The sequence below is a fragment of the Lepidochelys kempii genome, chromosome 2 (genome assembly GCF_965140285.1).
Source record: "Lepidochelys kempii isolate rLepKem1 chromosome 2, rLepKem1.hap1, whole genome shotgun sequence".
Taxonomy (NCBI): Eukaryota; Metazoa; Chordata; order Testudines; family Cheloniidae; genus Lepidochelys; species Lepidochelys kempii.
In genome coordinates this window covers 114,349,218-114,376,172 of record NC_136381.1, presented here as the reverse complement: position 1 = coordinate 114,376,172, position 26,955 = coordinate 114,349,218, and positions in this window count along the sequence as shown.

Here is a 26,955-nt window from a genome sequence, read left to right as displayed (position 1 = left end):
TTTTTTAGACTAAGGGCTGAGGAAAAGCCAACAGCTGAGGAGGAACACATGGTTGGAGCGGAGACACCCCTTAGGAATGAACTTATTAAAGGGGGAATTGTATGTCCTACTGAGTAGGACAGGAAAGAAGTTGGTAAACTATAGTTAGAGCTATTGAGGAACAGTTAAATGTAAGAGTCCCATTTAAATACAACACATGAAGGCAAGCAACTCAATACTGACAACATTTACAGGTGCTTATATACAAATGCTAAAGTCTACATACCAAGATGGGTGAACTAGTAAATGAGGACACTGATACAATAGACATCATGGAAATTTGGTGGAATAAGGATTATCAACAGGACACACCAGGGTACAAAATATATAGGAATTACAGAGTAACTCATCCTGGTTGTGGGGGGACGGATGGACTATATATGAAATAAAGCATAGAATCAAATAAAGTAAAAATCTTAAATGAACCACACTGTACCAAAGACTTTCTATGGATAGAAATTCCATGCTTGAACAATAAGAGTATAGCAATAGGAATATACTATCGACCACCTGACCAGGAGGGTGATGGTGATTGTGACATGCTCCGGGAGTTTAGAGAGGCTACAAAGGCAGAAAATGTAATAATAATTGGAGATTTCAACTATCCTTATATTGAATGTGAACATGTCATGATGGGTTACAGAGAGAAATGTTCTTGACATCATTAATGACTGCTTCGTGAAGCAACTAGTCATGGAATCCACAAGAGGAGAGGCAATTCCCGATTTAGTCCTATGTGGTGAACAGGATCTGGTCCAAGAGGTCAATATAGTTGAACCACTTGGTAATAGCAACTATAATGTAATTAAATTTGACATACTTGCAAGGGGGTAAATATCAAAGAAACCCACCACAGTATCATTTAATTTCAAAAAGGGGGAACTGCAGAAAAATGAGGAAGCTAGTTAAGCAGAAATTAAAAGGAACTGTCACAAGAGTGAAATGCCTGCCAACTGCATGGAGACTATTTAAAAATGCCATAATAGAGGCCAGGTCTAACACTCAAAAGTTAAGTTGGCCCACCTATGTCTCTCAGGGTATGAAAAATCTACACTCCCAAGTGATGCAGTTAAGCCAACCTAACCTCTGGTGTAGACAATGCTAGGTTAACAGAAGAATTCTTCTGTTGGCCTATCTACTGCCTCTTGGGAAGGTGGATTAACTATGCAAATGGAGAATCCTGCCCATCGGTGTAGGTAGTGTCTACACTGAAGCACTACAGCTGTGCCACTGTAGCATTTCAAGTGTAGACAAGCCCAGAAAAATGCTAATCACAATCCCCAGAGACTTTTCCCTGCGTCAGCTAACCATAGGGAAAGGACACAACCTTCCCCTGTGACCCAGATTCACTCCATTCCCTGCCAGGTGACAGGAGGGATCCTTTAAGCTTTTCCAGAATGCTCAGAGGGTTTATTTTTTGTCTCTTCTTTTGCTCTCTAGGTGCCTCTACGTTAGTGATGTATCAAACTTTGAATTTTATTTTTTTGGTCACATAGTGAATGTTTGCAGTTGGTATTTGGCCCAATTTGGATACAAAGCAGAATTTATTTAACTGATTTTTTTAATGTGCTGATGAACAGAACATCTGGATGCATGACAGATTAAATGCAGCATCACTTTAATTTCAACTGTTTACAGTGGACAGTCTATATAGATCCCTTCTGTATACTGCTCCAACCAATCTTAGGTAAATCAACGATCATCCAAAGCAAACAAACTTTTGACCAGAAAATGTTTTATACTATGCAAAGCATCTGAGAACAAGCTTAACTTCAAGCACATATTTAAAATTAAGCATGTGTTTAGGTGCTTTGCTGAATCCCGGCCTAGGTCAGTAAACTCGTATTCTCAGGGTTCTACAAACAGGAACCTTGCTCTGAAAACTCACTATGTGTAGCCCCCAGAAAGTACCCCTTAAGGGACTGTCAACAAAAGCTCCTCAACTGGTCAGACATCTTGGCATTTCACAGGGAGACAGGTGCTCCTGAAGTTAGCCAGATTAAGCTCTGCAGAGTCTTTATAGACCAGAATTTACACTGCACACCTAATCAAATAGGAAATCAATGCATTTCACAGAGAAGAGGTGTAACTTGCTCATGTTGACCCATAAGCAGATGGCTTCCAGTTCTGCATGCTATACTAGCTGTACCTTCCAAGTGGTCTTCAAAAGTAGCCCAAGTTAAAGGACAATGAATGTGCTCTGATGCAGCCATATCTTTAACATAGAATCATATCTCTGCTTTTATCGTCTTTTAAAAAATGCAAAAACTTGAGGGTGAATTTAGCTTTTGTGAAGGTAAAGTACTAATGTAACTGGCCAGAGCCTAACTTTGGGGATATGCAGACACTTTGTGCTTTTCATACCACAGCTCTGTGCATAATTTTTGACACCCCCACCTCAAAACACTTCTACTGCTGTTCCAGTCTTGGATCTCTGTTGAGGAGAGATTACACAATGTCATAATTTCTTTTGGGCCTATTTTGCATGAAGACTTCTGCAAAATTAGCATTTACATAGGTGATAAGTGTCTAAAAATGTCTATGTTATTGTGCATTGTTAATAGAAAATGTTATGTTGACTCTGGAGTGTGTCATGAGGAACTTCAGGGTTTTATTTTCTATTTACTATTCATGTTTTTTAAAATGCATGTGCACATTTAAAAAAATTCACTGCACATCAGTACAAAATTGCCTTTTAGTCTTTGCTTGAAATCTAAATAGGATTTTAAGAAGGGTGTGTTAAAAGTAAATGGCAAAGTAAACATTTCAAAGTAACCTAGGTGATGTGGGAGCCAAAATCTTGTTTATAACCTTCCCTCCCCAAAAGCTTACAATCTACATAGATAAAAGGTTCAGGGAGATGGATGCAACAAATATGCCGAATTATGCGCATTACCATTTTTGCCCATTTTGACCAGAAGAATAACTTGGTACATTGTTTTAAGCACAAATATGGTGGTTTGCATATTGAAAATTTCACATGCAAGTTTATTGACTGGGTTGAGACTGGCTGAGAATTTGACTCAATGTTTGAGTGTTAGACATTGCTTGGGAACTAAACAGAATTTTAGAAGGCACAATTTTAGAGGCTAGATTTCATGCATTTGGCCCTATTGTAAGTAATATAATCAAGCTTATATTCCTTAGGTGAAAAAGGCACCACATTGACAGCCCTGGGTCTAATAAAGGTATTGTACATACAGTATATACCTGGGGTATCATCTTAAACTTTAGGACCATGCCTTTTTCTTCTAAAATACAAATACTTTACATTTACAACAAAAGGACCTGATTTTTTCTAAAGTAATCTGATAAAATCATGGTTTAAAATTTACTTGCAGAATGTAGTTTTAAGGAAATACTTGGCCAGTGAATTAATAAACTGACTTTTATGACAAAGCTTTTGAGAGTATTCTATAACTCCCATTCCCCTACTAGGTCCTTCTTCCCTGCAATGAAATCCAGAAACCGTTCCCTGAGACTGCTGCCTTGGAAAGCTGCTAGTTTCAAAGAAAACTTTATATGGAAAAAAATACAGCTATACACACAGAACCTAAATGATCTTCCAGAGTCCATGCTGTTTATGTTCAATCAACTTCTCTTCTTGAAAAAGAAATATTATTAGCAGGACCTTCATGCACAGATGCTTTCTCCCCAGGATTTAAGTATAAAATAATGTTTTTGGGATGATTTCTTCTGTGCATTTGGCTTTTGCTTTGTTTTTCTAAGTGGCATAAAGGAATGACTTGCTCAGAAAATGGGAGTATTTTCCCTCCAGAAAATTTTGACATTTTGGTGAAGAATCAGGGAACAAAACAGTTTGATTTAGAAAAGCTGTCATGGTGCCACATAGGAGTTGTAGTTTGGGTGCCTCATGCTTCCATTCTCTTATCTACGGTGGGACTAATCTCCCAAGATACACCCTCTTCGTGAGGAGAGGTAGTGCATTATGGGAGTCCAATGGCTGTTGTACATCATGGGAGATGAGGTCTGGCTGGGGAGCCCAGTCCATAGAGGTGAATGGGGACATACACCAACTGAACTACAAGCACCATGAGGCACTGCAGGGGCATATGTAAACTGAAATATTTTGCTTTTTGGCCAAAAACTGAAATTTTCTAGTTTTTTTTCCCCCCGGTATTGAGTTTTTCAACAGAAAGCAAGAACTTTTTGTGAAAAATTTTCGTTTAGTTAAGAACCCAATTTTTCATGGAATGACAGTTTTGATGGAAAAATATCGACCAGCTCCAATGCCTACAAAATAGTGGAACGAGTATGGGGACGTCTATCTGACTCGCAGCAGTTCTTAGCGCTACATAGCTTGGGCAACATTGGGAAGCTTGTATTGTCTATTCTTTAGACATTTAGATACCTTTGTTCACTTGGGCTGTCAAAATGACCCTTTTCACAAACATTAACACCAAAACTTCCCAAACAAAGTAAGTCACATTTTGGTGCTTTTGCTCGGGAGTATTTAGAAACAACCCTCATGGAAAAATGTCTCCAGATTGTTGTGTATGTAGCTATGATTCTGATTTTTATGTATTACAACTTTCTGGTAGGGCAGCTCTCTTTGGGGATTCAAGAAGGAAGCTATTCCAGAGTGAGAGAGAGAGAGAGAGACCGTGTCCTTTTTCATGGTGACTTAACGGTTGTTTTGCTGATGCAAAGTTGCCCTAAAGATGGGTTCCTTGGCCTTTCGAGGATTCCCCAAATACAGGGGGCTCTTTGGTTGGTACAAAGCCACTGTAGAGGCTCCTACACTATCAACCCTTCCTGTGGCCAAAGGACACGGCCACAGAAAAGGCTTATGAGCCTTGTGTTCCTGCAATCCTGGCTATTGTATTCCCCTGGGGATCCACCTAGCAAAGAGCAGCCCCATGCCACAGCAGAGGATCTAACCTTCAGTTTGTTCTTTATTTGTGGCTTTCCTTATTCAAAATATCCTTAATCTTAGTCTCTTCTAGTCAATTTACCTGACCAGGCATATGTATTTTTCTCTTTGTGTATGGAAAAACATAATACATTGTTACCTAGATGGATACCAGAGGGGAGGAAAAATAGGTGAAAATCCAAATGAATTGCTTTCTCTTGTCTCTTTGTTGTGATAGCAATATCCATTTGGCAAAAATCAAAAACAGTTGACTGTAATTTTTAAAAACGTGTTAAACACAATGTGGCTATGAAATGTAAATGAATATCTGAGATCCCTGTGCAACCTGCTGTCGGTCCAAGCAGTGTCCCCTGCTGTATTCAGCTGAAAATAAAGGATCACATTCCCATGGAGCCACGCAGATTTACAGCATCTGAGGATCTGGCTCATAAATGCAAGTCACTGTTTTTGTTCTAGTCCCAAATCGTAAATTCTTTCTTGACTTATACCCCGTGATTGAAGAGGGTGGGCTGTGTGGTCAAGCTGGAACAGAATTTTGCCCTTATCCTCTTCTATATGTCACTGTCCTTACAACGTAATTAAATCCTTAGTCTTCTTTGCCCTTCTTTGCTGTCATTACATAATTGCTCGTTCAAAATATCTCCTTTCTTCAGCCTCCAGTAGCTTTTCTGCTAGGACTGTACACTATGTATGATGAGTAGGGCTGCTAGTGGCACCTGATTTCTTCTCAATGTACTAGCTCAAAGTATCACTTTCCGTGGGGAGAGGTTAAAGCCACCTTCAGTACAGAGTATCTAAAATAAGATTCAGATTGAGACATGGGTCTGGAAAGTGCCAAGCTAGTTTTGTTGCATAAGCCCTCTGAGAAACTCAGCACAGGCCACGCTTTGAGGCACCCATGTGCTCACGTTGCCCAGTGCAGAGGAATCACAATCACTGAACAGCCCAGGCCTTTTTACTCATCGCAGTAGCTATATCATCTCCTGGTGAACAATTTTCACAATGATTAACAAGTGGAGATGGAAGCTTCCATTGTTCTAATTACAACAACCTCCCCTCCCCCTGCTGCTGCCCCAGATTATGGGAGTTTTTTTTTTTTTTTATCTGACACAGTCTTACAGCCCCAGGTGGTTTCCTGAAATGATAGAGTTTAAATTAAATGAGCTGCCACTGACAGAAGTGCAGGGGTCCTGTGGTTAACATGCTGAGGCTGGGACTTAAATGTTGTTACCAGCTATTCTGCACACTGATAACATATGAGCATCAGTCAAGTTTCTAGCATTGCCACCTAACTTTGGAGATTATTGTAGACAGAAAAAGTTCCACTCTCCTGATTTTCAGCCAGGCTTTCATTGACCTTCCATTTTTGCACTCAGTAATTAGTGGGTGCAGGTTAGGACCCAGATTCTGATATCCTTACTCCACTGGTAGGATTTGTGAAGTAGGATATTGTTCAATATTAACGCTATCAGAATCTGCCCTTGGGCCACTGATATCTCTAAATGCTAAATCTTGTTGGAAAATATTGTAGGCAAAATTTGTCAATGTACTTTTTTTCCTGTTTCTTCACCAAAAAGTCAGACTGGCCAAAAGTGTTTCCACTATCATTTGTGCCTAAAATTTGTATTCCAGATTCTGAAAACCTTAGTTGGGTTGAGTGATACTTTACGGCTGAAGTATCACCATGGATTTCAAAAAGTACGGTACTTTCAGTAAGGGTATCAAAATCTAGCCCAGCATGTGCAAAAAAGAAGGCCTGCTTTAAAAAACCCACTTTAGTTTCCGAAGTCTAATACCCATCAGTGATATTATGAATGTAAAACATCGGTACATATAAAATTCACATAAAAAGATACCGTACTGTAAAACTGTTAATGACTGTGGCAAAATATTTCTGGGTATTGCTTAAATATTGTGAATAAATTTTAACACAATCAACAGCTATTAGATTTCCATATTGCATTCAAACACTGGATTCTGTCATCATTCTTGTTGATTACTCCTTGAGTTCTCTCTCTTATTAAATAGGTCCACTTGAGGAGTAAATAACTATTTAGAGTGAAAAACGGTAGCAGAATGTGGCCCCAAATGCTTGAGATAATCATGAAATGAAATTTGCATGGAGCTGCCCAAAGCAAAGGGAACATGAAAGCAACTTGAAACATTTTGTATTTCATTTTACAGTATATTACATTGATTATCAAAATATTTTAGTTGAAGATTCAAATTAAAAGATGTTCTCTTAGGTAACAGAGGCCAAATGCATCCTGACCTGCTAGAATGTTGACCATCTACTAGCCCTTTCCCCATGATATCTGAGTGAGAATCTTAGGCTTGGACAAATAGGTAGCCATGAATAAAGATGAAGTGCTGATCTTTTATGAGTTACAGTGGTCCTGAAAGGACCAACGACTAAGCTGACTCAGAATAGAATGGCCCGGCTTGGGAATACTCTCCCAACACTTTTGGCCTGACTATTAGCTGTCTGTTAAAAACTTTTCACCCAAAAATGGTTTTCAGCCAAAAAGGTTTCAACTAAAATTGAAAATTTTCAGCAGAAAGCAGATAATTTTGGCAAAAAGTTACCCTTAGTCAAAAACAATTTTGTGGTTCATCACAGTTTAGCACCAGCTACACTGCCTAACGCCCACTTGTGCCTGTGAAAATCCCTCCATTCTTACAAACTTCAGAAGTACGCTCCAGTTATTAAAATCATATTGCAACATAAGGTAGCCACCATTAAAAAGTCCTTCGTTATCAAGAGTTACCACACTGTAGTATCTGAGATAACTGGCAGATAAAATGTCAGACAGTAGGCCCCTGTGCTCTGAGAATGTTAGAGCATTGTGGTGGGCTCTTTCAAAAGTTTTGTCAGCCTAAGTAAAACAAACAGGGATACAGTCTACTTATTAGCCTTAGGTTACCAAATAACAAGTAGTTATTAACTGTTGTTATGGGGAACCATAATTATCAAACACTGGGTATATGAATTTACTTTGTATACCCTAGGGATTTAAACCTCTTTTCACTCTGCTCTAATTAGAAAACTACGTGATAATCTGTAGCCCCAGGCTTTTCCTACCCACCCATGAATAACTGCTTAATTTATTCACTCAAAATAAACAAGGAAGAGCTGCCACATTCAGTAAAGAGTGCAAAATTTCCCATACAGAGGCTCCGATACAATATTATGCTTCAGACTTAGCCAAAGGATTTGAAAGAGTATTCAAGCCAGTTTATGTGCTCCTAGCTATTTTGCTTTGTGGCACTGTGTACTAAATTTGGTGGAATTAGCTTAAGTGGGAATAGTTACACTCAAAATACTACTTCAGTATTTTAAAATCAAGTAGCTCTATATTCTTACTAATAGAGAAGGCTGGGACATCTCCAAATGAGACAGGAGAGAAAAAAAACCATCTGAACTAATATCTGAATTCACAGATTTGTAGATTCAAGGCCAGAAGGGACCACTGTGATCATTCTAGTCTGACCTACAGTATAGCACAGGTCACAGAATTTATCCAAAGTAATTCCTAAAGAATGTATGTCAGAAAAAACATCCAATCTTGATTTTAAAATTGCTAGAGATAGAGAAAACACCACAAATCTTAGCAAAGTGTTCCAATAGTTAATGACTCTTACTGTTAAAAATTCACACCTTATTTCCAGTCTGAATTTGTCTAGTTTCAACTTCCAGCCACTGAATGTGTCATACCTTTCTCTGCTAGATTGAAGAGCCCATTACCAAATATTGGTTCCTCATGTAGGTATTTATAGACCGTGATCAAGTCACCCTTTAACTTTCTCTTTGTTAAGCTAAATAGATTGAGCTCCTTGAGTCTATCACTAAAAGGCATGTTTTCCAATCCTTTAATCTTTCTCATGATTCTTCTCGGAACCCTTTCCAATTATCAGCATCGTTCTTGAACCGTGGACACCAGAATTGGACACAGTATTCCAGCAGCACTTGCACCAGTGCCAAATACAGAGGTCTGATAACCTCACTACTTTGACTCCAGATTCCCGTTTATACATTCAAGGATCACATTAGTCCTTTTGGCCACAGCATTACACTGGGAGCTCACGTTCAGCCGATTATCCAGCAGAACCCCCACATCTTTTTCAGAGTCACTGCTTCCCGGAATAGAGGCCCCAATCCTACATTCTTTGTTCCAAGATGTATTTATTTACATTTAGCTGTAATAAAATACATATTGTTTGCTTGTGCTCAGCATCCCAAGTGATCCAGATTACTTTGAATCAGTGACCTGTCCTCTTCATTATTCATTATTTACCGCTCCCCCAGTTTTTGTGTCATCTGCAAACTTTATCAGTGATGATTTTATAATTTCTTTTAGGTCATTGATAAAACTACTAAATAGCATAGGGCCAAGAACCAATCTATGGAGGTCCCAACCTGAAACACACTCACTCGATGATGATTCCCCATTTACAGTTAATTTACTCTGATACTGTTATAAACAAGGGTGCAATGAATGCCATATCCTGGTATTTTTGAGTATGCCCACATTTTGTGTTTAGAGGCAAGATCATGCCTTCTTTTTGACAACAGTGAATACAGTTTTATGCTGAAGTAAAAATGTAAATGACAGGATAGAGACAGTACATACATCCCCTTGGGGCAGGGACTGAGAAAAAAGAAAGGTAACTTGTTTCACTCCGCAGAATCCCTCTGACTAATAAAGAAATAACACTGGTTGAGTTTTATTTCTCTTGAAAGGAGACTTGGTCTCTTCTTCCCAGCTGGAAGAATGGTGTCTGTGATAGCGGGCCAGGGAGCTGGTTGAAATGGGGAGATTCCTATGCTTCTGGTTGTTCTCTTTCAATGGACTTCTGATTTGCATGCTTGTTTTAAGTGTCCAGCACTGAATAATGCCATTCTTCAAGTGAGTTACTTATTGGCTAGAGAGTCGTATACCTGCCAATCAGTGAGACCATTTTCAGTGATGGTTGTATTAGGCCATGATGGAATGGAGAGCATAACGTTGACAACCTATTTGTTTTCACTAAGGTTAGTGACCAGTCGCCAGATGGGATGGATAGTTTCTGAAGTCTTTTGCAACGATAATTGACATGTGTGAACAAGCATTGTTACAAAGGAGGCAAGCTCTTCATAACACTCCCCTTTTATTACCAGTGTTGCATGGGTTAAGATTTAGCCAGCTACTGTTCATCCCAGTGCTAATTTTGACTAGACACTGATAAAACTATATTTTATGTAAAGAAATTGTAGAGCTGGGTGACCTCTACATACTGCTAGTATACAGCTTCCCAGTGGTTTCATGTAAATATTTGAATAATATAGAGTAGAGGACTAAGCTTTGTGGGACTAAGTCATTGGTTGGGGAAGGACAGTTGCTCATAAACAACCTCTGAGTGCAGACTGAGTGGATGGACCTGAACCATTTTAGGGTGTTTTCATTCATCTCTGTGGCATGTCATCAACAGTATCAAAGCTATATAATTTATAGTTATATAATGTTTTTTAAAAACCAGCAAAACAAAACCCCATTTGTGCAAACAATTTTCCTGATGTGGACAGTATGAGAGAAAGGATGCACCACGTGTGACAGATGTTAATCACATTTCTTAATGTGCATTTGTAAGGTGCTCAGATATTACAGTGCATATAATATAAGAACCTAAATAGAACAGAATAGAAATTCTGTAGACATACCCAGCAGGATGAGCATAGATTCCTAGACCATGCTAAGTTAGCCACTCAGGCACAGCCTTGCTTAGATGCATATTTTAGGGCCTCACCACAATGCAAAACATCTAAGGCATGCACAGAATGCACATTCCAAAGTCCCATAATTCAGTCAAATAAAATAAAATATTTAAAAAAATCACCCAAACACTCAAGGGCACTTTCTCAGTGAGGGTTCTTTCCTAGTCATCTTTGAACTTTCTAACTCCAGCTACTCAGGCTGTAGAGTAGCAGCCATGTTAGTCTATATTCGCAAAAAGAAAAGGAGGACTTGTGGCACCTTAGAGACTAACCAATTTATTTGAGCATAAGCTTTCATGAAGTGAGCTGTAGCTCACGAAAGCTTATGCTCAAATAAATTTGTTAGTCTCTAAGATGCCACAAGTACTCCTTCTCTTTCTTCAGGCTGTAGAGCTGTCTAAAAGGAAACCAGTCATTTTATTTAATATTGAGCAAAATATGTGGGTTTTTTACTCTTCTTTACTATTTTAAAATGGAGGAACTGTTTCTGCTGAAACTTTCCAAAATCTTCACCTTGAGATAGATACGTAGCTGACAAGTCCTGCCTCATAGGCAACAGAAGCCCTTGAGGAATTCCACCATGATTTCAACAATTTCCATCCCACCATCAAACTCAGCCTGGACCAGTCCACACAAGAATCCACTTCCTGGACACTACGGTGCTAATAAGCGATGGTCACATAAACACCACCCTATACCGGAAACCTACTGACCGCTATTCCTACCTATATGCCTCCAGCTTTCATCCAGACCACACCACATGATCCATTTTCTACAGCCAAGCTCCACGATACAACCGCATTTGCTCCAACCCCTCAGACAGAGACAAACACCTACAAGATCTCTATCAAGCATTCTTACAACTACAATACCCACCTGCTGAAGTGAAGAAACAGATTGACAGAGCCAGAAGAGTACCCAGAAGTCACCTACTACAGGACAGGCCTGTCAAGGTTCCTCCCCCACTCTGAACTCTAGGGTACAGATGTGGGGACCTGCATGAAAAACCTCCTAAGCTTATCTTTACCAGCTTAGGTCAAAACTTCCCCAAGGTACAAAATATTCCACCCGTCGTCCTTGGATTGGCCGCTACCACCACCAAACTAATACTGGTTACTGGGGAAGAGCTGTTTGGACGCGTCCTTCCCCCCAAAATACTTCCCAAAACCTTGCACCTCACTTCCTGGACAAGGTTTGGTAAAAAGCCTCACCAATTTGCCTAGGTGACTACAGGCCCAGACCCTTGGATCTTAAGAACAATGAACAATCCTCCCAACACTTGCACCCCCCCTTTCCTGGGAAATGTTGGATAAAAAGCCTCACCAATTTGCAGAGGTGACCACAGACCCAAACCCTTGGATCTGAGAACAATGAAAAAGCATTCAGTTTCTCACAAGAAGACTTAATAAAAATAGAAGTAAATAGAAATAAAGAAATCCCTCCTGTAAAATCAGGATGGTAGATATCTTACAGGGTAATTAGATTCAAAAACATAGAGAACCCCTCTAGGCAAAACCTTAAGTTACAAAAAAGATACACAGACAGAAATAGTTATTCTATTCAGCACAATTCTTTTCTCAGCCATTTAAAGAAATCATAATCTAACACATACCTAGCTAGATTACTTACTAAAAGTTCTAAGACTCCATTCCTGGTCTATCCCTGACAAAGACCAGCATATAGACAGACACAGACCCTTTGTTTCTCTCCCTCCTCCCAGCTTTTGAAAGTATCTTGTCTCCTCATTGGTCATTTTGGTCAGGTGCCAGCAAGGTTACCTTTAGCTTCTTAACCCTTTACAAGTGAGAGGAGCTTTCCCCTGGCCAGGAGGGATTTCAAAGGGGTTTACCCTTCCCTTTATATTTATGACACGCCCCCCAAATCTCAGCTAGGGTGAAACACTGGCTGGGATTTCTTCCTGGAGCTTCAGGAAAAACAGAGTTAATAAGACACATGCATCTCTAAATATACTACCAAGTACATAAAGACTAACAATATTTTCCACATCTCAAGGACGATTTTAACCAGTTGATTCTGGGAAACTTTCACGGGAGAGTGCATCAGCCACTTTGTTAGGAGCTCCTGAGAAGTGTTGGATGTCGAAATCAAAATCTTGGAGAGCTAAACTCCACCGAAGAAGTTTTTTGTTAGTTTCCTTGACGGTGTGAAGCCACTTCAGTGCAGCATGGTCGGTTTGCAGGTGGAAACGCTGTCCCCAAACATATGGGCGTAGCTTTTCCAGAGTGTAGACAATGGCGTAACATTCTTTTTCAGTGACTGACCAGTTGCTTTCCCTCTCAGACAGTTTTTTGCTGAGAAACACTACAGGGTGGAATTCTTGATCAGGTCCTTTCTGCATTAAAACTGCTCCCACACCACGCTCGGACGCATCTGTGGTTACTAGGAACGGTTTGTCAAAGTCTCGGGCCCTTAGTACAGGGTCAGACATGAGTGTCGCTTTAAGCTTGTTAAAGGCCTTCTGACACTTTTCGGTCCACTGAACAGCATTTGGCTGTTTCTTTTTGGTTAGGTCTGTCAGTGGGGCAGCGATTTGGCTGTAGTGCGGTACAAATCGTCTGTAATAACCGGCCAAGCCTAAGAAGGATTGAACCTGTTTCTTTGACTTTGGGACAGGCCACTTTTGGATAGCATCCACTTTGGCCTGTAGGGGGCTGATAGTTCCTTGACCCACCTGGTGTCCAAGGTAAGTCACTCTGTTTAGGCCTATTTGACACTTCTTAGCCTTAACAGTTAGTCCTGCCTCCCTTATGCGCTCAAGGACTTTGTGTAGATGTTCCAGGTGGTCTGCCCAGGAATCCGAAAATATGGCCACATCGTCAAGGTAGGCGACTGCATATTCTCCTAATCCCGCTAGGAGACCATCTACAAGTCTTTGGAAAGTGGCGGGTGCATTTCGCAGCCCGAAAGGGAGTACATTAAATTCATATAGCCCGAGATGTGTGGTGAAGGCTGACCTTTCCTTGGCAGATTCATCTAGCAGTACCTGCCAGTACCCCTTGGTTAAGTCCAAGGTAGAGATGAACTGGGCCCGTCCCAGTTTCTCTAATAGTTCATCTGTGCGTGGCATTGGATAGTTGTCTGGGCGAGTTACAGCATTTAGCTTACGGTAGTCCATGCAAAAACGTATTTCGCCATCTGGTTTGGGAACTAGAACCACTGGAGATGCCCATGCACTTTCAGAGGGGCGGATTACACCCATCTGTAACATATCCTGAATCTCCCGTTCTATAGCAGTTTTAGCTTGAGGAGACACCCGGTAAGGTTGGACCCTAATTGGGTGAGCATTACCTGTGTCAATGGAGTGGTATGCCCGTTCAGTCAGTCCTGGGGTGGCTGAGAACGTTGGCGCGTAGCTAGTGCACAGCTCCTGGATCTGCTGTCGCTGCATACGCCCAAGGGTCATGGAGAGGTTCACCTCTTCCACACCACCACCACATTTCCCTTCGTAGTAGACACCTTCGGGCCACTCAGCGTCGTCTCCTCCCTGGGCTGTAACCTGACCAACCTTTAATTCTCTGGAATAAAAGGGCTTTAGAGAATTAATATGGTACACCTTAGGCTTTCGGTTGGAGGTGGGGAATGCTATGAGATAATTAACAGCTCCCAGGCGCTCCTGGACCTTGAATGGCCCTTCCCACGATGCTTCCATTTTATGGGCCTGGAGTGCCCTTAAGACCATGACCTGGTCTCCTACTTTGAAGGAACGCTCTCTGGCATGTTTATCATACCAGGCTTTTTGCTCTTTTTGAGCATCCTGTAAGTTTTCTTTAGCAAGGGCTAAAGAGGTTCGGAGGGTGTTTTGTAGGTTGGTTACAAAGTCCAGAATGTTAGTTCCTGGAGAAGGTGTAAATCCCTCCCATTGCTGCTTCACCAACTGCAATGGCCCCTTAACCTCACGGCCATATACAAGTTCAAATGGGGAAAACCCTAAACTGGGATGTGGTACAGTCTGTAGACAAAGAGCAACTGCTGCAACACTAGGTCCCAATCATTGGAGTGCTCATTTACGAATTTACGTATCATGGCCCCCAAAGTTCCATTAAACTTCTCCACCATGCCATTTGTTTGATGGTGGTAAGGAGTGGCAACCTAGTGATTTACCCCATGAGCTTCCCAAAGGTTTTTCATAGTTCCTGCCAGGAAATTAGTCCCTGCATCTGTGAGGATGTCGGAGGGCCAACCTACCCTGGCAAAAATGTCTGCTAGTGCCTGGCACACACTTTTAGCCCTGGTGTTGCTTAGAGCTACTGCTTCCGGCCATCGGGTGGCAAAATCCATGAAAGTCAGTATGTACTGCTTTCCTCTGGCTGTCTTTTTCGGAAAAGGACCCAGAATATCCACAGCTACTTGCTGAAATGGAACTTCAATGATGGGGAGTGGCTGGAGAGGGGCTTTGACCTGGTCTTGGGGTTTTCCCACTCTTTGGCACACCTCACAAGACTGGACATAGGTAGAAACATCCTTGCCCATTCCCTCCGAGTGGAATGACCCCCCCAAACGGTCTTTGGTCCTGTTCACCCCAGCATGGCCACTAGGGTGATCATGGGCTAAGCTCAAGAGCTTGGCCCGGTATTTAGTTGGTACTACCAACTGTCTCTGAGGATGCCAGTCTTCCTGGTGTCCCCCAGAAAGAGTTTCCTTGTATAAAAGTCCTCTTTCTACAACAAACCTGGATCGATTAGAAGAGCTGAGAGGCGGTGGGTTGCTCCGTGCTGCCGTCCAAGCTCTCTGGAGGCTTTCATCTGCTTCCTGTTCGGTCTGGAACTGTTCCCTTGATGCTGGAGACATCAGTTCCTCATTGGATTGGGGACCTAGGCTCGGTCCCTCTGGAAGCGATATAGGGGATGGAGCTGTTTCTGTTGACTGTGAACCGCTCTCCGCTGGTGCACTATGTTGAGATTCAGGCTCCGGCTGAGCCTCTTGTGTAGGGTTATCGGCTGCTGCCAGTTCAGGTTCGGTGGGGCCCTCTGGTGTTGAGGTTGCAAGTACTGGATTCAGTGCTGACACGGGGTCTGGTGTTGGTTGTTCGGCTGGTTCCGGTTCTGGGACTGGTTCCGTCTGGGTCTCTGGGACTGGATCCACTACTGCTGTTGCAGACATTGGCCTGGGGTCCGGGTCCATCACCTCTGACCGGGTCCTGATAGAAGTTTCCGGAACAAAGCTAGGCCTCACGGCTTGTTTAGCCTGGCTGCGGGTGACCGTTCCCACCCTCTTGGCCTGCTTCACATGATTGGCCAAGTCTTCCCCCAACAGCATGGGGATGGGATAATCATCATAGACTGCAAAAGTCCACATTCCTGACCAGCCCTTGTACTGGACAGGCAACTTGGCTGTAGGCAAATTGAAAGAGTTGGACTTGAAGGGTTGAATCGTCACTTGGATCTCTGGGTTGATTAAATTGGGGTCCACTAAGGAAGCATGGATAGCTGACACTTGTGCTCCGGTGTCCCTCCACGCGGTGACCTTCTTCCCGCCCACACTCACAGTTTCCCTCCGCTCCAAGGGTATCTGGGAGGTATCTGGGCCTGTGGACCTCTGGTGTGATTCCGGTGCAATGAACTGTAATCTGTTGGGGTTCTTGGGGCAGTTGGCCTTTACATGCCCCAGCTCGTTACATTTAAAACATCGTCCAGCTGACAGGTCACTGGGGCAAGGAGGGTTGCTGGAGAACGGGGTGGTGGGACGATAAGGGGTCTGGAGGGTTCTTTGGGAGGTAGGTGGGGCTTTGGGCGGCCCCCGGTAATAGGGTGTGGTCTGGGGTGGTCCCTTCTGGTCTCCGCTCCAACTACGACCAGTTTTCTTCTTCTCTGCCACCTCCACCCATCTGGCTCCAATCTCTCCTGCCTCGATTACAGTTTTGGGCTTCCCGTCTAGGATGTATCTTTCTATTTCCTCAGGAACACCCTCTAAGAATTGTTCCATTTGCACTAGGAAGGGCAAATTTTCTGGAGATTCAACACTTGCTCCTGATATCCAGGCATCCCAATGTTTCACAATGTGGTAGGCATGTCGGGTAAATGACATGTCTGGTTTCCACCTTAGGGCTCTGAACCTCCGACGAGACTGCTCGGGTGTTATCCCCATTCTGACTCTCGCCTTGGATTTAAACAGTTCATACTTGTTCATGTGTTCTTTAGGCATTTCAGCTGCCACCTCAGCTAAGGGTCCACTGAGCTGCGGCCTCAGCTCTACCATGTATTGGTCAGTAGAGATGTTGTACCCAAGGCAGGCCCTTTCGAAGTTTTCTAAGAAGGCCTCAGTATCATCACCTGCCTTGTAGGTGGGGAACTTTCTGGGATGGGAAGTGGTACCTGGAGAAGGATTGCTAGGGTTTGTTGGTGTATTCTGCCGGGCCTTTATCCTCTCCACCTCCTCCACATGCTTCCTCTCTTTTTCCTTCTCCTCCTCCACATGCTTCCTTGCTTCCATTTCCCTCTTGTGGGCAGCCTCCTGTACCTCCTTCTCCAGCCGCATGAGTTCTATCTGTCTTTCATGTTCCCTGTTTTTCCTCAGCCTGAAATTTGGCTAATTCCAGCTGTAGTCGAGCTGCAGATTTTGTCATTCTAACCTCTCTGTTTTTAACTAACTTTACACCTGAGGTTTAGAAATAAACAAACAAAACTTGGCTGTAAAATTTTGCTGTGCTGGAATAGAATATCTATTCTCTGATAGTGATTGTCAGCCTACAGAAAAAGACAATTCCCTTGTCTCTGCTCTGGGCCCAAATTAAAGCAAAAAACCTCCAACTACTTGGAAACCTGCTTACCCAGCCCAAAGAAAAAGCAAATGGGTAGAACACACACACCCTATTTACTTTTAGGAAGAAAAGAAAAAAAAAAAAACTCTGGGTTGGAAGACTGTGAATTTCCCTGCAGGAGTTAAGTACCCTGCCTCCAGGCAAAGAAAACCTGCAATTCACAAAGATAATCCCCTTTTGTCTCTGCTTGGCCACAAAGCAGAGAAAAAACAAGCTGCTTTCAGTTTCAGCTGCTTTCTGGATTTCCTTTCCAAAGGAAAAAAAAATTTCCTTTTTAAAATCTGTATTTCTAGTTCAAAAAATCTCAACTGGATCTCAAAATGATTTCAGGTTAATCCCACCACTATGCCACCATGTCAAGGTTCCTCCCCCACTCTGAACTCTAGGGTACAGATGTGGGGACCTGCATGAAAAACCTCCTAAGATTATCTTTATCAGCTTAGGTCAAAACTTCCCCAAGGTACAAAATATTCCACCCGTTGTCCTTGGACTGGCCGCTACCACCACCAAACTAATACTGGTTACGGGGGAAGAGCTGTCTGGACGCGTCCTTCCCCCCAAAATACTTCCCAAAACCTTGCACCTCACTTCCTGGACAAGGTTTGGTAAAAAGCCTCACCAATTTGCCTAGGTGACTACAGGCCCAGACCCTTGGATCTTAAGAACAATGAACAATCCTCCCAACACTTGCACCCCCCCTTTCCTGGGAAATGTTGGATAAAAAGCCTCACCAATTTGCAGAGGTGACCACAGACCCAAACCCTTGGATCTGAGAACAATGAAAAAGCATTCAGTTTCTTACAAGAAGACTTAATAAAAATAGAAGTAAATAGAAATAAAGAAATCCCCCCTGTAAAATCAGGATGGTAGATATCATACAGGGTAATTAGATTCAAAAACATAGAGAACCCCTCTAGGCAAAACCTTAAGTTACAAAAAGGATACACAGACAGAAATAGTTATTCTATTCAGCACAATTCTTTTCTCAGCCATTTAAAGAAATCATAATCTAACACATACCTAGCTAGATTACTTACTAAAAGTTCTAAGACTCCATTCCTGGTCTAACCCCGACAAAGACCAGCATATAGACAGACACACAGACCCTTTGTTTCTCTCCCTCCTCCCAGCTTTTGAAAGTATCTTGTCTCCTCATTGGTCATTTTGGTCAGGTGCCAGCGAGGTTACCTTTAGCTTCTTAACCCTTTACAGGTGAGAGGAGTTTTCCCCTGGCCAGGAGGGATTTCAAAGGGGTTTACCCTTCCCTTTATATTTATGACAAGGCCCAACAAAGAAAATAACAGAACGCCACTAGCCATCACCTTCAGCCCCCAACTAAAACCTCTCCAATGCATCATCAAGGATCTACAACCTATCCTGAAGGACGACCCATCACTCTCACAGATCTTGGGAGACAGGCCAGTCCTTGCTTACAGACAGCCCCCCAGCCTGAAGCAAATACTCACCAGCAACCACACCCCACACAACAGAACCACTAACCCAGGAACCTATCCTTGCAACAAAGCCCGTTGCCAACTGTGACCACATATCTATTCAGGGGACACCATCATAGGGCCTAATCACATCAGCCTCACTATCAGAGGCTCATTCACCTGCACATCTACCAATGTGATATATGCCATCATGTGCCAGCAATGCCCCTCTGCCATGTACATTGGTCAGACTGGACAGTCTCTACATAAAAGAATAAATGGACACAAATCAGACGTCAAGAATTATAACATTCAAAAACCAGTTGGAGAAGACTTCAATCTCTTTGGTCACTCGTTTACAGACCTAAAAGTTGCAATTCTTCAACAAAAAAACTTCAAAAACAGACTCCAACGAGAGACTGCTGAATTGGAATTAATTTGCAAACTGGATACAATTAACTTAGGCTGGAATAGAGACTGGGAGTGGATGGGTCATTACACAAAGTAAAACTATTTCCCCTTGTTAATTCCCGCCCCCCCGCCCCGCCACTGTTCCTCAGACGTTCTTGTCAACTGCTGGAAATGGCCCATCTTTATTATCACGACAAAAGTTTTCCCCGCCCGGCTCTCCTGCTGGTAATAGCTCACCTTAAGTGATCACCCTCATTACAGTGTGTATGGTAACACCCATTGTTTCATGTTCTCTATGTATATAAATCTTCCCACTGTATTTTCCACTGAATGCATCCAATGAAGTGAGCTGTAGCTCACGAAAGCTTATGCTCAAACAAATTTGTTAGTCTCTAAGGTGCCACAAGTACTCCTTTTCTATTTTCAGAATATGATAAGTGTGTAAATGGGAGGTTATCTTGGTAATGCTTTTGCTACCTCGACTATATTGCTGGATTTCTTTACCACTTTAATACAGGAGTTATATTTATGCTGATGCTGTGTAAACCAGGGTTCATATATTAAAAGCCATTAATAAGCAAGAAGATGTAACCTTTCCCTATGAAGTACATTTCCATCTGATTCTTGAATCTAGAGGGTGCTGATGTGTTATGTGGCTTCACCCCTGTACAGGAATATCAGACAGCAGAGTGCCCATATAAAAAACACACCTGCGTGTGCCACATTGCCAAAGCTGAAAATATTTTCCTTTGAAGTTTTGTTGACAAGAAGTATGATTATTTGGGGGGTTTATTTTAAAACTTTAACTGTTTCCTCACATGCAATACAGTGTACATCTAAGAGATATCGAGACCTGATCTCTGTCTACAGACTCTAAAAAACAAAAAAAACTGATCCAAGTAGCACTAAACTTGAGAAATTAAGTTTCATTATATTGCACTATGTTCCATTACACTTCCAGTAAATAACTGTCTCCTGTAGGTCTCTCACTTTTTCCAGAGGTTATTTTCTATATGGATTCCATCCTGGCAACAAGAACACCTTAAAAAGTGCAACCAAAGCTAACTGTTAGAAGTGATAATCAAAGTTAACTGGACCTTTCTAGAAGCTAATGGAATAGATGGCTTTATTTTGTCTTCTCTTCCACTGTGAAGGAGTGTACTGCCCCTTTAAGTTCAGCCAGGAGCTCAAAATCAGAACAGTCTGTGTATAATCAAAGAGGCTCTCTACTTTGCCTAGGACTGACCTATTTAAACAGGAAGAAGGAGCTAAGAAGGAGACGGGGGACTAGACGCCATCTAGCTTGCAGAGAATGGTGCTCTTTTGCACACCATCACTTTCTCTTAAGGGGAGAAAAGCAATGGGTCCAGACTCTGATGTGCTATGGCGGATTTGGGAGCTCAGCAGGGTTCCAGATTCAGATTTGCAGCTGAACCCATTCTCTACAGTAGACCTAACCAAAACTCAAGGTCCTAGTGACCCCATATTTCCCAACACTTCAAACGGCTAACATGGGATGCTGTGCCACTCAGGTTTGGCCCATCTGCCCTTCCATAAACAGAGAAGGAGGGGTGGACGGGCCAAACCTGAGTGGTACTGCAACCCCCATGCTCTGGGTCACTGCACCACCCAGTTTGGGGCCCTTTCAAATGAAGGGCCTTGGGCAAACTGTCCCTTTTCCCCCCGCTGGGCAGCCCTGAATGTGGGACTTGTTCACTTCAACCAGGATAGGGGGGGTTGGGTGTCAAAGCAGGAAGTCCTGTGAAACCTGGGGCTGTTGGGAGGTCCAACGTCCCTGAACTCTGAAAAGTTTGGATCCAATTCAGATCCAGATCTGAACTTGGTGGCTGCTGTACATTTCTAGTTGTCACCCCTTGGCAAGTCAAAACATGAATTCAACCCACAACCTAACGTCTCCCACCAAACCATATTCCTTAAGTAAAGCTACTTTTCTTCTTGCTCCATGATGAAACCTGGAAGTAGCTCTCCTCTTGGCTGTTGAAAGAAGTGGGTGGGGGTGGTCTCCCTCACTCTTCTTCTTCTGAAAGAAATATTCTCTATGCTCTTCCCCCTCCTGGTTGCTGGGAGGAGACTCTCCCATTTTCCTTGCATGTCCTTGCCCTGTGAGTCAGTACTAACTCTGAATGCCCTCCCCCCCCGAACGCACACACTATATTGCCCTACCATGCCCCGCTCCACTTCTCAGGTGGAGTGTGGGTCCAACAGCCAGCAGAGAAGTACCTGGTAGTGCAGCTCCAATTGAGTAATGGCTATGAAACTGAAAGAGAGGCAGCACTGAGAAAGAGTGGCAGCACAAATCTCCCCAGAGATTTAGCAAGTATGGTTGAGCTGAATCCCTTACTACTCCATGGAAGGGGAACCCTGCCCCCATTACAGAGCCAGTGTCCATTCTTTCAAACACGGATGACACCTGCCTACGCAAATATGTTTATCACTTTTTATTTCTCTGTATGCTTCAGATGCAAAGTGTATTATGCCTGTAACTACCGTATTACCAAACTCATTTACCATGACATCTGGAGAGAATTAGGCCTCCCTGGCAGTTGCGCAGTTTTACAAACACACGAGTTGAGCTCCCTGATGAACAAGAGCAGAGTAAAAAACAAAAGAAGCTGAATCAGGGTCTCTTTGCAGCTCCTACCTCTTCTTTCTTTTTTAAATATTATTTTTATTACAAAATATATTGTGGGTCAAATTCACCCTTGCGATAATGCCACTGACAGCACAGTTGTTACAGCCAGGGAGTACACTGGCTCTGGGTGGTTTGCTAGGAAGTAAGTACCACATATCACCTGTGGGCCTACTCTTCCTCCCACTGATGTAAGTTTCATTGGGATCTTGCTCAATGAGAAGAGAAGACTACTAGGTCCTTCATCATGTTGGAGATGCCTAGAACCCCAGAATTCCTGCAAAAAATGTTTTTCCTACATTAGGGGTTTATTTCCAATTTAGATATGCAAACACACTCAGTACTGAATTTCCTGGTGGAAATATTTGTTTTTTAGGACCTTAATTGTAACATTACAAAAGAAATAACAAACCCTTGTGTTTTGCTATTGTCTTCTGTATATAGTAAACCCAGATGACCTTCCTCATATTGTTAATTCCCTTTTAATTAGCTTTTTTCCCCATGCTGTGCTGTGCCAACAGACGATTAGTACATTAATCTCTGTGTGTTTTCAACTGCTCATTTATTCTTTTACAGAAGGAATTGAGTTATTAGTCCCAATTAAATCTGACGTTGCAGGGGCTTTTCTTGCCCTTGGTAAAATGCACATTTTTTCAGGAAATTAAAGGAAAACTTGAAGATGATACTATACAAAACAATGCACATATACAGTGGTAGCCCATAGTCCTGCCAATTAAATACAGAATGATTCTATTCATATTGTATGTACTAATGAAATTTGCTTTTGCAAGCTCAGCATAATGAGACTGCTTCTGAACAAACTAACAAGTATTGTACAGTATAGTGTGCTTACACCAGAAGTAATTCTAAAATATCTGTTAATAATATTAAATTGGGGTTGTTGTGAGCAGCAGCTACAGTTATTACTGTACTGTTTTATTACTGAGAGAAGGGACGAAAGGACTTATGCTAGGAAAATCCAAAGCTATGCATTTGATATTCATCATGGATATTCAGTGGAAAGGAAAATTCTGAAAAATAGTAATGTCAAAAAATCCTTTGTTCATATTGGACAACAAATTAGATGTGAGATTGTAATGTAACATCACAGCAGAAAAGGACAGTGGGTGATTGGGCTGAAAATTTAGAGCCACCGAATTCTGCATCAGGCATTAGATACACCTGTGTTACTTTCTATGACAGTGGTGAAAGCATTTACAACTGGACTGGATAAAATATTTGAGAATACACCGCAGGGAATTTCTAGCTTTGTGTGGTGAAAGCACCTACAACGTTCTGGGGTGTTTGGATGTGGGATTTTGGTTTGGGCCCATCTCTGAAGTTTATTTTGTATAGGTTGAAACACAGAGAGCATCTTCTGAATGATGATTCACTCTTTTTAAAGTGGTGGAGAAAAATCAAATATTTGTTGAACATAGTATAGATTATTAGATGTGATAATAAGCACAAAGTGGGGCCACAGCTTGTGGGGACTGTAGCAAGCATTAGCCAGTCTATATCTTCCCTTCTTTCTTTTGTTAAGTGCCAGGAAGCAACAAACCAATAAGTAACAAAACACAATAGCTATTCTCAACCTGCAATTAATTTCTGCCAAATGAACAACTAATGCAGAAAATAGCTGCAGACATGTTTCATTAACTCTTTGAATAAACAATAGCTATAGCCCAGGTGCTTAATTAGCAGGGATGGGAACCCACCAGGCATTCCTTGTTGGGTGTTTGTTTCCCATTTTGATTTGCACAGCTGTAGGCAAAGCAACTGAGGAATACCCAAAGGCACACACCAGAATTCAGCAGCAGAGCTGAGGAGAGAATCCATGATTCTTGGCACACAATTCCCCTGCTCTAACTATGGGACCCCACTCCTCTCCCAGAGCCAGGGATAGCACCCAGGTGTCCTGGCTCCCAGTCCCTCCTTGCTCTAACCCCCTAGACCTCACTCCCCTTCCAGAATGCTGCTTAGGTTACCTGCCTGACTGCCTCAAATTTGAGAGGTGTTGCAACGTCCTTCAAAGTAATGACATTTTGGGAGGCATAGCATGGCCACTGGGCCACACAAGGGAAACCGGGGCAGGATGGGAAGGGGATGGGGGCTGTGCAGGGGTCATTGAGGGTAGTATTGGGAAAGGGATGGGGTTACATGGCATTCATGGGGGCAGGATGTGGAGGGGACAAGGGCTGCATTAACTATAGTGCTGGTCTCATAGAGCAGGGACCATCTTTCACTCCTCCCATTTAAAATACTCTCTAAATAGTTCCCATTGTCCATGCTATAACATCATGTGTTCAGTGGCAGATTTATGGGAATTGTCAGTCTGCATCAGACTGGGCTCCTTGTAGCCACATCTCATGTTTCAGACACTCCCAAACTTTGTAAACATGGGAGTGAGCTCCCACAAACACCAAACCCTCTGCCCTTCCATGGAATAAACCACAAAACTCTCGTTTGATTTTGCAGCACGGGGGGCAGAAAGCCCATGGCCTCATCCCCAGAGGGTGAATGAACCAAAAATGGAGCTGTTCTCATCCAGGCTTGTGGGTGCCATTTTCTCTCTAGACTTTTGTATTACTGAACGTACTGAGGCCAATGTGCCCATTCAGACAGAAAAAGACTGGAGTGGGCACTGCTGGGGGCAGTCTGTCTCCTTTCCAAGCCCTGATGGCAATAGAGAAACCTGATCTGAACCCACAAAGGATAAAGAGGGGGCTTTGTTCCAGCACAGATCGTTCATCACATCCCCACTGAAAATTCCCCTCTGAGTAGATTCTCTAAGTCAACCAGCCAATGGCACAGCTGGAAATAGAGCCAAGGAGATCTGACAACCAGTGCGTCTCACTACTAGATCCCACTTCCCTCCCAGAGCCAGGAACAGAACCCAGGAGTCCTGAGTCCCAGCCTCCCCTGCTGCTCGAACCCAGTAGATCCCACCTGCACTCCCAGAGCTGGGGATAGAACCCAGGAGTCCTGACTTCCACTCTTCTTCACTGTAACCAATTAACCTTGCCTAACGCTTTGACAAAGGGCATGTATTGTTGTTTGGGGAGAGAGTTAGGCACCTCCACGAATGCCTGGTAAATATGTGTTAAAGCTTTGCAAACAGGACTGTGAGTTCCCATGCATATTAAACACTTCAGATTTCTGCAGAGGAAACTAAACGTCCTGCTTGATTTTGCAATGTGGTTGCCATAAAGACTCAGCCTTGTCCCCAGGAGGATGGCTCACCAAGGGACGGGGAAGGAGCTGAGCTGGTAGAATTCTCCTCTCCACTATGTCCCATGTGACCCTCACCGCCCCCCAGAGGGCCTGGCTTTTACACATGGTTTTGGGGTTTGGTTCCCAACCTGCCCAGTAGCCTCAGTGGAGACCTTTTGACCTCTACCCAATTTGCCGTATTCAGTGAGAGGCTGCCACTAAAACCAAGAGGCAGTTGATGCTGCGTATGGGCTGGTCAAATGGTCCCAGTGGGCAGGAGCAGAGGTTTTCCAGAGGCTCAACTGCTCATTGTACAGTTGGAGAAACTGAGGCACAGAGATGTTAGCAGAGGCTAATGGCTATAGAGTAACAGGCTATGTTAATACTGTCAGGGCAAGTCTACACTTACAAAATTAAGTCAACCTGAGTTACCTCAGTGTACAGATGCCACAGTAATTAAATTGCTTTTGCATGTCTACACTACACTCCTTGTGTCGGGAGTGCGCGTCCTCACTAGCAGTGCTTGCATAGATGCAGAGAGCAGTGCACCATGGGTAACTGTCCCCCTGTGCAACTCACCACCATCTAGCACAGGGTGTTTTGGGAAGGATTTTGCAGTGCCTCATGGGGGCAAATGAGCCACACAGGGGTGACTGGGAACATGGTTTCAATATCCATTGATGCAGTGTCTTGCACGCCATAATGTTTTGCGCCTTTAAAAAAACAAAAACAAAAAAGCCTGCAAACACACATGTCCACCATCTCTGTGAGAAGCATGTATCCTCCACAGCTCTGCACTTCTGTGATGAGCATTGTGACCACAACCTGTGTGCGCCTGATCCTACAGTATTTGCAGAGCCACCAGAGGAGCTGTGGGGAATATAACGATTCCTTGGAGACTAGGTTGCTGTGAAGCAATACAAGGTTGTTGTTGGCATTCATGGAGCAACTGCCATCTTTATATAGCTGAGATTCTAGGGCTGTCTAGTTGTTGCAGGCATAAAACAGAGCAGCATTACAGCTGCTCTACTTTATGTTGGCTGGTAACCACTCCCAAGGGTGGGAAAACCCAGGCATGCCCATTTTCCCTGGTGATGCCCCTACACTGGTGGCTGGTAGGGCGGTGATAGAGGAGCTTCTACCCTGGCATTGCCTCATTGAAGGATTCTCCTAGGCAGGCTGCAAAGGGGGGTTCATAACCTACACATGTCATAGATAGGAGGTAAAAACCTGCAACTCCTTCCTTGTTTTAAAGAAAGCAGCACATTCTCTGCCCTCTCCCTCTCCTATTCAAGGATTAGCTTGCAGTATCAGTAATTGGGGTGGGAGAGCCCTAAAATTTGGTGTTTTGCTTCAGGAGGCCATTTTGATGTATTTTGTTTTTCTTTTGCTGCTTCACTGGACATTAACTCAAATTTTTCCATGGTAATTTTTAATGACCTAGAGCTCTCCATACAACATTTCCTGTAATTAGGTGCCTTTCAGGCAGCTGCTACTTTGGGCCTTCATCTCTCTGTATTTCAGATGGGAGGAACATACATAACAACATACAGAAGTTGAGGTTAGAGTTGAAAACTATTGCCCCTGTGAATGAAAGATTTATTGACAGCGTGAGATGTAATCCCTGAAACCTGGGCTGGGAACAATGTTGCTCAAATGAGGTCACTTTTTAAACCTATGAGTCAACTGTTTTCACTATAGACCAGCAGGTCTCAAACTGTGGGTCGGGACACCAAAGTGGGTCATGACCCCATTTCAATGGGATTGCCATGGCTGGCATTAGAC